This window comes from Macaca nemestrina, chromosome 11, assembly GCF_043159975.1.
Source record: "Macaca nemestrina isolate mMacNem1 chromosome 11, mMacNem.hap1, whole genome shotgun sequence".
NCBI lineage: Eukaryota > Metazoa > Chordata > Mammalia > Primates > Cercopithecidae > Macaca > Macaca nemestrina.
In genome coordinates this window covers 29,387,253-29,399,973 of record NC_092135.1, presented here as the reverse complement: position 1 = coordinate 29,399,973, position 12,721 = coordinate 29,387,253, and positions in this window count along the sequence as shown.

The window sequence follows — 12,721 nt, the reverse complement described above, 5'->3', positions numbered from 1 at the left end:
CATGTGTATTTCGAGGATCTCTTTGCTAGCCCTATTTCTGTGGAATCTGAGAACAGATATTTCGGATCCCTTTGAAGACTATAGGGCCAAAAGAAATATCCTCCGATAAAAAAGAGAAAGAAGCTTTCTGAGAAACTTCTTTCTGTTCTGTGAAATCATCTCACAGAGTTACAGCTTTCCCCTCAAGAAGCCTTTTGCTAAGACAGTTCTTGTGGAATTGCCAAAGTGATATTTGGAAGCCCATAGAGGGCTATGGTGAAAAAGGAAATATCCTCAGATGAAATCTGGAAAGAAGCTTTCAGAGAAACTGCTTAGTGTTCTGTTAATTCATCTCACAGCGTTACATGTGTATTTCAGGGATCTCTTTGCTAGCTCTATTTCTGTGGAATCTGAGAACAGATATTTCGGATCACTTTGAAGACTATAGGGCCAAAGGAAATATCCTCCGATAACAAAGGGAAAGAAGCTTTCTGAGAAACTTCTTCGTGTTCTGTGAAATCATTTCACAGAGTTACAGCTTTCCCCTCAAGAAGCCTTTCGCTAAGACAGTTCTTGTGGAATTGGCAAAGTGATATTTGTAAGCCCTTAGAGGGCTATGGTGAAAAAGGAAATATCCTCAGATGAAATCTGGAAAGAAGCTTTCTGAGAAACTGCTTAGTGTTCTGTTAATTCATCTCAAAGAGTCACATGTGTATTTCGAGGATCTCTTTGCTAGCCCTATTTCTGTGGAATCTGAGAACAGATATTTCGGATCCCTTTGAAGACTATAGGGCCAAAGGAAATATCCTCGGATAACAAAGAGAAAGAAGCTTTCTGAGAAACTTCTTTGTGTTCTGTGAAATCATCTCACAGAGTTACAGCTTTCCCCTCAAGAAGCCTTTCGCTAAGACAGTTCTTGTGGAATTGGCAAAGTGATATTTGGAAGCCCATAGAGGGCTATGGTGAAAAAGGAAATATCCTCAGATGAAATCTGGAAAGAAGCTTTCTGAGAAACTGCTTAGTGTTCTGTGAATTCATCTCACAGAGTTACATGTGTATTTCGGGGATCTCTTTGCTAGCCCTATTTCTGTGGAATCTGAGAACAGATATTTCTGATGCCTTTGAAGACTATAGGGCCAAAGGAAATGTCCTCCGATAACAAAGAGAAAGAAGCTTTCTGAGAAACTTCTTTGTGTTCTGTGAAATCATCTCACAGAGTTACAGCTTTCCCCTCAAGAAGCCTTTCGCTAAGACAGTTCTTGTGGAATTGGCAAAGTGATATTCGGAAGCCCATAGAGGGCTATGGTGAAAAAGGAAATATCGTCAGATGATATCTGGAAAGAAGCTTTCTGCGAAACTGCTTAGTGTTCTGTGAATTCATCTCACAGAGTTACATGCGTATTTCGAGGATCTCTTTGTTAGCGCTATTTCTGTGGAAACTCAGAAAAGATATTTCGGATTCCTTTGAAGACTATAGGGCCAAAGGAAATATCCTCCGATAACAAAGAGAAAGAAGCTTTCTGAGAAATTTCTTTTTGTTCTGTGAAATCATCTCAGAGAGTTACAGCTTTCCCCGAAGAAGCCTTTCGCTAAGACAGTTCTTGTGGAATTGGCAAAGTGATATTTGGAAGCCCATAGAGGGCTATGGTGAAAAAGGAAATATCGTCAGATGAAATCTGGAAAGAAGCTTTCTGCGAAACTGCTTAGTGTTCTGTTAATTCATCTCACAGATTTACATGTGTATTTCGAGGATCTCTTTGCTAGCCCTATTTCTGTGGAATCTGAGAACAGATATTTTGAATCCCTTCGAAGACTATAGGGCCAAAGGAAATATCCTCGGATAACAAAGAGAAAGAAGCTTTCTGAGAAACTACTTTGTGTTCTGTGAAATCATCTCGCCGAGTTACAGCTTTCCCCTAAGGAATCCTTTCGCTAAGACAGTTCTTGTGGAATTGGCAAAGTGATATTTGGAAGCCCATAGAGGGCTATGGTGAAAAAGGAAATATCGTCAGATGAAATCTGGAAAGAAGCTTTCTGAGAAACTGCTTAGTGTTCTGTGAATTCATCTCACAGAGTTACATGTGTATTTCGAGGATCTCTTTGCTAGCCCTATTTCTGTGGAAACTGAGAAAAGATATTTCGGATCCCTTTGAAGACTATAGGGCCAAAGGAAATATCCTCCGATAACAAAGAGAAAGAAGCTTTCTGAGAAACTTCTTTCTGTTCTGTGAAATCATCTCACAGAGTTACAGCTTTCCCCTCAAGAAGCCTTTCGCTAAGACAGTTCTTGTGGAATTTGCAAAGTGATATTTGGAAGCCCACAGAAGGCTATGGTGAAAAAGGAAATATCGTCAGATGAAATCTGGAAAGAAGCTTTCTGCGAAACTGCTTAGTGTTCTGTTAATTCATCTCACAGACTTACATGTGTATTTCGAGGATCTCTTTGCTAGCCCTATTTCTGTGGAATCTGAGAACAGATATTTCGGATCACTTTGAAGACTATAGGGCCAAAGGAAATATCCTCGGATAACAAGGAGAAAGAAGCTTTCTGAGAAACTTCTTTGTGTTCTGTGAAATCATCTCACAGAGTTACAGCTTTCCCCTCAAGAAGCCTTTCGCTAAGACAGTTCTTGTGGAATTGGCAAAGTGATATTTGGAAGCCCTTAGAGGGCTATGGTGAAAAAGGAAATATCCTCAGATGAAATCTGGAAAGAAGCTTTCTGAGAAACTGCTTAGTGTTCTGTTAATTCATCTCACAGAGTTACATGTGTATTTCGAGGATCTCTTTGCTAGCCCTATTTCTGTGGAATCTGAGAACAGATATTTCGGATCCCTTTGAAGACTATAGGGCCAAAAGAAATATCCTCCGATAAAAAAGAGAAAGAAGCTTTCTGAGAAACTTCTTTCTGTTCTGTGAAATCATCTCACAGAGTTACAGCTTTCCCCTCAAGAAGCCTTTTGCTAAGACAGTTCTTGTGGAATTGCCAAAGTGATATTTGGAAGCCCATAGAGGGCTATGGTGAAAAAGGAAATATCCTCAGATGAAATCTGGAAAGAAGCTTTCAGAGAAACTGCTTAGTGTTCTGTTAATTCATCTCACAGCGTTACATGTGTATTTCAGGGATCTCTTTGCTAGCTCTATTTCTGTGGAATCTGAGAACAGATATTTCGGATCACTTTGAAGACTATAGGGCCAAAGGAAATATCCTCCGATAACAAAGAGAAAGAAGCTTTCTGAGAAACTTCTTTGTGTTCTGTGAAATCATCTCAGAGAGTTACAGCTTTCCCCTGAAGAAGCCTTTTGCTAAGACAGTTCTTGTGGAATTGGCAAAGTGATATTTGTAAGCCCATAGAGGGCTATGGTGAAAAAGGAAATATCCTCAGATGAAATTTGGAAAGAAGCTTTCTGAGAAACTGCTTAGTGTTCTGTTAATTCATCTCACAGAGTTACATGTGTATTTCGAGGATCTCTTTGCTAGCCCTATTTCTGTGGAATCTGAGAACAGATATTTCGGATCCCTGTGAAGACTCTAGGGCCAAAGGAAATATCCTCGGATAACAAAGAGAAAGAAGCTTTCTGAGAATCTTCTTTGTGTTCTGTGAAATCATCTCACAGAGTTACAGCTTTCCCCTCAAGAAGCCTTTTTCTAAGACAGTTCTTGTGGAATTGGCAAAGTGATATTTGGAAGCCCATAGAGGGCTATGGTGAAAAAGGAAATATCGTCAGATGAAATCTGGAAAGAAGCTTTCTGAGAAACTGCTTAGTGTTCTGTTAATTCATCTCACAGCGTTACATGTGTATTTCGGGGATCTCTTTGCTAGCTCTATTTCTGTGGAATCTGAGAACAGATATTTCGGATCACTTTGAAGACTATAGGGCCAAAGGAAATATCCTCCGATAAGAAAGAGAAAGAAGCTTTCTGAGAAACTTCTTTGTGTTCTGTGAAATCATCTCAGAGAGTTACAGCTTTCCCCTCAAGAAGCCTTTCGCTAAGACAGTTCTTGTGGAATTGGCAAAGTGATATTTGGAAGCCCATGGAAGGCTATGGTGAAAAAGGAAATATCGTCAGATGAAATCTGGAATGAAGATTTCTGCGAAACTACTTAGTGTTCTGTTAATTCATCTCACAGAGTTACATGTGTATTTCGAGGATCTCTTTGCTAGCCCTATTTCTGTGGAATCTGAGAAGAGATATTTCGGATCCCTTTGAAGACTATAGGGCCAAAGGAAATATCCTCGGATAACAAAGAGAAAGAAGATTTCTGAGAAACTTCTTTGTGTTCTGTGAAATCATCTCACAGAGTTACAGCTTTCCCCTCTAGAAGCCTTTCGCTAAGACAGTTCTTGTGGAATTGGCAAAGTGATATTTGGAAGCCCTTAGAGGGCTATGGTGAAAAAGGAAATATCCTCAGATGAAATCTGGAAAGAAGCTTTCTGAGAAACTGCTTAGTGTTCTGTTAATTCATCTCACAGAGTTACATGTGTATTTCGAGGATCTCTTTGCTAGCCCTATTTCTGTGGAATCTGAGAACAGATATTTCGGATCCCTTTGAAGAGTAGAGGGCCAAAGGAAATATCCTCCGATAACAAAGAGAAAGAAGCTTTCTGAGAAACTTCTTTGTGTTCTGTGAAATCATCTCAGAGAGTTACAGCTTTCCCCTCAAGAAGCCTTTCGCTAAGACAGTTCTTGTGGAATTGGCAAAGTGATATTCGGAAGCCCATAGAGGGCTATGCTGAAAAAGGAAATATCGTCAGATGAAATCTGGAAAGAAGCTTTCTGAGAAACTGCTTAGTGTTCTGTGAATTCATCTCACAGAGTTACATGTGTATTTCGAGGATCTCTTTGCTAGCCCTATTTCTGTGGAATCTGAGAACAGATATTTCGGATCCCTTTGAAGACTATAGGGCCAAAGGAAATATCCTCGGAAAACAAAGAGAAAGAAGCTTTCTGAGAAACTTCTTTGTGTTCTGTGAAATCATCTCACAGAGTTACAGCTTTCCCCTCAAGAAGCCTTTCGCTAAGACAGTTCTTGTGGAATTGGCCAAGTCATATTTGGAAGCCCTTAGAGGGCTATGGTGAAAAAGGAAATATCCTCAGATGAAATCTGGAAAGAAGCTTTCTGAGAAACTGCTTAGTGTTCTGTTAATTCATCTCACAGAGTTACATGTGTATTTCGAGGATCTCTTTGCTAGCCCTATTTCTGTGGAATCTGAGAACAGATATTTCGGATCCCTTTGAAGAGTAGAGGGCCAAAGGAAATATCCTCCGATAACAAAGAGAAAGAAGCTTTCTGAGAAACTTCTTTGTGTTCTGTGAAATCATCTCACAGAGTTACAGCTTTCCCCTGAAGAAGCCTTTCGCTAAGACAGTTCTTGTGGAATTGGCAAAGTGATATTTGGAAGCCCATAGAGGGCTATGGTGAAAAAGGAAATATCGTCAGATGAAATCTGGAAAGAAGCTTTCTGAGAAACTGCTTAGTGTTCTGTTAATTCATCTCACAGCGTTACATGTGTATTTCGGGGATCTCTTTGCTAGCTCTATTTCTGTGGAATCTGAGAACAGATATTTCGGATCACTTTGAAGACTATAGGGCCAAAGGAAATATCCTCCGATAACAAAGGGAAAGAAGCTTTCTGAGAAACTTCTTTGTGTTCTGTGAAATCATCTCACAGAGTTACAGCTTTCCCCTCAAGAAGCCTTTCCCTAAGACAGTTCTTGTGGAATTGGCAAATTGATATTCGGAAGCCCATAGAGGGCTATGCTGAAAAAGGAAATATCGTCAGATGAAATCTGGAAAGAAGCTTTCTGCGAAACTGCTTAGTGTTCTGTGAATTCATCTCACAGAGTTACATGTGTATTTCGAGGATCTCTTTGCTAGCCCTATTTCTGTGGAAACTGAGAAAAGATATTTCGGATCCCTTTGAAGACTATAGGGCCAAAGGAAATATCCTCCGATAACAAAGAGAAAGAAGCTTTCTGAGAAACTTCTTTCTGTTCTGTGAAATCATCTCACAGAGTTACAGCTTTCCCCTCAAGAAGCCTTTCGCTAAGACAGTTCTTGTGGAATTTGCAAAGTGATATTTGGAAGCCCACAGAAGGCTATGGTGAAAAAGGAAATATCGTCAGATGAAATCTGGAAAGAAGCTTTCTGCGAAACTGCTTAGTGTTCTGTTAATTCATCTCACAGACTTACATGTGTATTTCGAGGATCTCTTTGCTAGCCCTATTTCTGTGGAATCTGAGAACAGATATTTCGGATCCCTTTGAAGACTATAGGGCCAAAGGAAATATCCTCGGATAACAAGGAGAAAGAAGCTTTCTGAGAAACTTCTTTGTGTTCTGTGAAATCATCTCACAGAGTTACAGCTTTCCCCTCAAGAAGCCTTTCGCTAAGACAGTTCTTGTGGAACTGGCAAAGTGATATTTGGAAGCCCTTAGAGGGCTATGGTGAAAAAGGAAATATCCTCAGATGAAATCTGGAAAGAAGCTTTCTGAGAAACTGCTTAGTGTTCTGTTAATTCATCTCACAGAGTTACATGTGTATTTCGAGGATCTCTTTGCTAGCCCTATTTCTGTGGAATCTGAGAACAGATATTTCGGATCCCTTTGAAGACTATAGGGCCAAAAGAAATATCCTCCGATAAAAAAGAGAAAGAAGCTTTCTGAGAAACTTCTTTCTGTTCTGTGAAATCATCTCACAGAGTTACAGATTTCCCCTCAAGAAGCCTTTTGCTAAGACAGTTCTTGTGGAATTGCCAAAGTGATATTTGGAAGCCCATAGAGGGCTATGGTGAAAAAGGAAATATCCTCAGATGAAATCTGGAAAGAAGCTTTCAGAGAAACTGCTTAGTGTTCTGTTAATTCATCTCACAGCGTTACATGTGTATTTCAGGGATCTCTTTGCTAGCTCTATTTCTGTGGAATCTGAGAACAGATATTTCGGATCACTTTGAAGACTATAGGGCCAAAGGAAATATCCTCCGATAACAAAGAGAAAGAAGCTTTCTGAGAAACTTCTTTGTGTTCTGTGAAATCATCTCAGAGAGTTACAGCTTTCCCCTGAAGAAGCCTTTTGCTAAGACAGTTCTTGTGGAATTGGCAAAGTGATATTTGTAAGCCCATAGAGGGCTATGGTGAAAAAGGAAATATCCTCAGATGAAATCTGGAAAGAAGCTTTCTGAGAAACTGCTTAGTGTTCTGTTAATTCATCTCACAGAGTTACATGTGTATTTCGAGGATCTCTTTGCTAGCCCTATTTCTGTGGAATCTGAGAACAGATATTTCGGATCCCTGTGAAGACTCTAGGGCCAAAGGAAATATCCTCGGATAACAAAGAGAAAGAAGCTTTCTGAGAATCTTCTTTGTGTTCTGTGAAATCATCTCACAGAGTTACAGCTTTCCCCTCAAGAAGCCTTTCGCTAAGACAGTTCTTGTGGAATTGGCAAAGTGATATTTGGAAGCCCATAGAGGGCTATGGTGAAAAAGGAAATATCCTCAGATGAATTCTGGAAAGAAGCTTTCTGAGAAACTGCTTAGTGTTCTGTGAAATCATCTCACAGAGTTACATGTATATTTCGGGGATCTCTTTGCTAGCCCTATTTCTGTGGAATCTGAGAACAGATATTTCGGATCTCTTTGAAGACTATAGGGCCAAAGGAAATATCCTCGGATAACAAAGAGAAAGAAGCTTTCTGAGAAACTTCTTTGTGTTCTGTGAAATCATCTCACAGAGTTACAGCTTTCCCCTCAAGAAGCCTTTCGCTAAGACAGTTCTTGTGGAATTGGCAAAGTGATATTTGGAAGCCCTTAGAGGGCTATGGTGAAAAAGGAAATATCCTCAGACGAAATCTGGAAAGAAGCTTTCTGCGAAACTGCTTAGTGTTCTGTTAATTCATCTCACAGAGTTACATGTGTATTTCGAGGATCTCTTTGCTAGCCCTATTTCTGTGGAATCTGAGAACAGATATTTCGGATCCCTTTGAAGAATATAGGGCCAAAGGAAAAATCCTCGGATAACAAGGAGAAAGAAGCTTTCTGAGAAACTTCTTTGTGTTCTGTGAAATCATCTCACAGAGTTACAGCTTTCCCCTCAAGAAGCCTTTCGCTAAGACAGTTCTTGTGGAATTGGCAAAGTGATATTTGGAAGCCCTTAGAGGGCTATGGTGAAAAAGGAAATATCCTCAGATGAAATCTGGAAAGAAGCTTTCTGAGAAACTGCTTAGTGTTCTGTTAATTCATCGCACAGAGTTACATGTGTATTTCGAGGATGTCTTTGCTAGCCCTATTTCTGTGGAATCTGAGAACAGATATTTCGGATCCCTTTGAAGAGTATAGGGCCAAAGGAAATATCCTCCGATAACAAAGAGAAAGAAGCTTTCTGAGAAACTTCTTTCTGTTCTGTGAAATCATCTCACAGAGTTACAGCTTTCCCCTCAAGAAGCCTTTTGCTAAGAGAGTTCTTGTGGAATTGCGAAGGTGATATTTTGAAGCCCATAGAGGGCTATGGTGAAAAAGGAAATATCCTCAGATGAAACCTGGAAAGAAGCTTTCTGAGAAACTGCTTAGTGTTCTGTTAATTCATCTCACAGCGTTACATGTGTATTTCGGGGATCTCTTTGCTAGCTCTATTTCTGTGGAATCTGAGAACAGATATTTCGGATCACTTTGAAGACTATAGGGCCAAAGGAAATATCCTCCGATAACAAAGAGAAAGAAGCTTTCTGAGAAACTTCTTTGTGTTCTGTGAAATCATCTCAGAGAGTTACAGCTTTCCCCTAAAGAAGCCTTTTGCTAAGACAGTTCTTGTGGAATTGGCAAAGTGATATTTGGAAGCCCATAGAGGGCTATGGTGAAAAAGGAAATATCCTCAGATGAAATCTGGAAAGAAGCTTTCTGAGAAACTGCTTAGTGTTCTGTTAATTCATCTCACAGAGTTACATGTGTATTTCGAGGATCTCTTTGCTAGCCCTATTTCTGTGGAATCTGAGAACAGATATTTCGGATCCCTGTGAAGACTCTAGGGCCAAAGGAAATATCCTCGGATAACAAAGAGAAAGAAGCTTTCTGAGAAACTTCTTTGTGTTCTGTGAAATCATCTCACAGAGTTACAGCTTTCCCCTCAAGAAGCCTTTCGCTAAGACAGTTCTTGTGGAATTGGCAAAGTGATATTTGGAAGCCCATAGAGGGCTATGGTGAAAAAGGAAATATCCTCAGATGAAATCTGGAAAGAAGCTTTCTGAGACACTGCTTAGTGTTCTGTGAAATCATCTCAGAGAGTTACATGTGTATTTCGAGGATCTCTTTGCTAGCCCTATTTCTGTGGAATCTGAGAACAGATATTTCGGATCCCTTTGAAGACTATAGGGCCAAAGGAAATATCCTCCGATAACAAAGAGAAAGAAGCTTTCTGAGAAACTTCTTTGTGTTCTGTGAAATCATCTCACAGAGTTACAGCTTTTCCCTGAAGAAGCCTTTCGCTAAGACAGTTCTTGTGGAATTGGCAAAGTGATATTTGGAAGCCCATAGAGGGCTATGGTGAAAAAGGAAATATCGTCAGATGAAATCTGGAAAGAAGCTTTCTGCGAAACTGCTTAGTGTTCTGTTAACTCATCTCACAGCGTTACATGTGTATTTCGGGGATCTCTTTGCTAGCTCTATTTCTGTGGAATCTGAGAACAGATATTTCGGATCACTTTGAAGACTATAGGGCCAAAGGAAATATCCTCCGATAACAAAGAGAAAGAAGCTTTCTGAGAAACTTCTTTGTGTTCTGTGAAATCATCTCACAGAGTTACAGCTTTCCCCTCAAGAAGCCTTTCGCTAAGACAGTTCTTGTGGAATTGGCAAAGTGATATTTGGAAGCCCATAGAAGGCTATGGGGAAAAAGGAAATATCCTCAGATGAAATCTGGAAAGAAGCTTTCTGAGAAAGTGCTTAGTGTTCTGTTAATTCATCTCACAGAGTTACATGTGTATTTCCAGGATCTCTTTGCTAGCCCTATTTCTGTGGAATCTGAGAACAGATATTTCGTTTCCCTTTGAAGAGTATAGGGCCAAAGGAAATATCCTCCGATAACAAAGAGAAAGAAGCTTTCTGAGAAACTTCTTTGTGTTTTGTGAAATCATCTCACAGAGTTACAGCTTTCCCCTCAAGAAGCCTTTCGCTAAGACAGTTCTTGTGGAATTGGCAAAGTGATATTTGGAAGCCCATAGAGGGCTATGGTGAAAAAGGAAATATCCTCAGATGAAAACTGGAAAGAAGATTTCTGAGAAACTGCTTAGTGTTCTGTGAATTGATCTCACAGAGTTACATGTGTATTTCGAGGATCTCTTTGATAGCCCTATTTATGTGGAAACGGAGAAAAGATATTTCGGATCCCTTTGAAGACTATAGGGCCAAAGGAAATATCCTCCGATAACAAAGAGAAAGAAGATTTCTGAGAAACTTCTTTGTGTTCTGTGAAATCATCTCACAGAGTTACAGCTTTCCCCTCAAGAAGCCTTTCGCTAAGATAGTTCTTGTGGAAATGGCAAAGTGATATTTGGAAGCCCATAGAGGGTTATGGTGAAAAAGGAAATATCCTCAGATGAAATCTGGAAAGAAGCTTTCTGCGAAACTGCTTAGTGTTCTGTTAATTCATCTCACAGAGTTACATGTGTATTTCGAGGATCTCTTTGCTAGCCCTATTTCTGTGGAATCTGAGAACAGATATTTCGGATCCCTTTGAAGACTATAGGGCCAAAGGAAATATCCTCGGATAACAAAGAGAAAGAAGCTTTCTGAGAAACTTCTTTGTGTTCTGTGAAATCATCTCACAGAGTTACAGCTTTCCCCTCAAGAAGCCTTTCGCTAAGACAGTTCTTGTGGAATTGGCAAAGTGATATTTGGAAGCCCTTAGAGGGCTATGGTGAAAAAGGAAATATCCTCAGATGAAATCTGGACAGAAGCTTTCTGAGAAACTGCTTAGTGTTCTGTTAATTCATCTCACAGAGTTACATGTGTATTTCGAGGATGTCTTTGCTAGCCCTATTTCTGTGGAGTATGAGAACAGATATTTCGAATCCCTTTGAAGACTATAGGGCCAAAGGAAATATCCTCCGATAACAAAGAGAAAGAAGCTTTCTGAGAAACTTCTTTCTGTTCTGTGAAATCATCTCACAGAGTTACAGCTTTGCCCTCAAGAAGCCTTTTGCTAAGACAGTTCTTGTGGAATTGGCAAAGTGATATTTGGAAGCCCATAGAGGGCTATGGTGAAAAAGGAAATATCGTCAGATGAAATCTGGAAAGAAGCTTTCTGAGAACCTGCTTAGTGTTCTGTTAATTCATCTCACAGCGTTACATGTGTATTTCGGGGAACTCTTTGCTAGCTCTATTTCTGTGGAATCTGAGAACAGATATTTCGGATCACTTTGAAGACTATAGGGCCAAAGGAAATATCCTCCGATAACAAAGAGAAAGAAGCTTTCTGAGAAACTTCTTTGTGTTCTGTGAAATCATCTCACAGAGTTACAGCTTTCCCCTCAAGAAGCCTTTCGCTAAGACAGTTCTTGTGGAATTGGCAAAGTGATATTTGGAAGCCCATAGAGGGCTATGGTGAAAAAGGAAATATCCTCAGATGAATTCTGGAAAGAAGCTTTCTGAGAAACTGCTTAGTGTTCTGTGAAATCATCTCACAGAGTTACATGTATATTTCGGGGATCTCTTTGCTAGCCCTATTTCTGTGGAATCTGAGAACAGATATTTCGGATCTCTTTGAAGACTATAGGGCCAAAGGAAATATCCTCGGATAACAAAGAGAAAGAAGCTTTCTGAGAAACTTCTTTGTGTTCTGTGAAATCATCTCACAGAGTTACAGCTTTCCCCTCAAGAAGCCTTTCGCTAAGACAGTTCTTGTGGAATTGGCAAAGTGATATTTGGAAGCCCTTAGAGGGCTATGGTGAAAAAGGAAATATCCTCAGACGAAATCTGGAAAGAAGCTTTCTGCGAAACTGCTTAGTGTTCTGTTAATTCATCTCACAGAGTTACATGTGTATTTCGAGGATCTCTTTGCTAGCCCTATTTCTGTGGAATCTGAGAACAGATATTTCGGATCCCTTTGAAGAATATAGGGCCAAAGGAAAAATCCTCGGATAACAAGGAGAAAGAAGCTTTCTGAGAAACTTCTTTGTGTTCTGTGAAATCATCTCACAGAGTTACAGCTTTCCCCTCAAGAAGCCTTTCGCTAAGACAGTTCTTGTGGAATTGGCAAAGTGATATTTGGAAGCCCTTAGAGGGCTATGGTGAAAAAGGAAATATCCTCAGATGAAATCTGGAAAGAAGCTTTCTGAGAAACTGCTTAGTGTTCTGTTAATTCATCGCACAGAGTTACATGTGTATTTCGAGGATGTCTTTGCTAGCCCTATTTCTGTGGAATCTGAGAACAGATATTTCGGATCCCTTTGAAGAGTATAGGGCCAAAGGAAATATCCTCCGATAACAAAGAGAAAGAAGCTTTCTGAGAAACTTCTTTCTGTTCTGTGAAATCATCTCACAGAGTTACAGCTTTCCCCTCAAGAAGCCTTCTGCTAAGAGAGTTCTTGTGGAATTGCGAAGGTGATATTTTGAAGCCCATAGAGGGCTATGGTGAAAAAGGAAATATCCTCAGATGAAACCTGGAAAGAAGCTTTCTGAGAAACTGCTTAGTGTTCTGTTAATTCATCTCACAGCGTTACATGTGTATTTCGGGGATCTCTTTGCTAGCT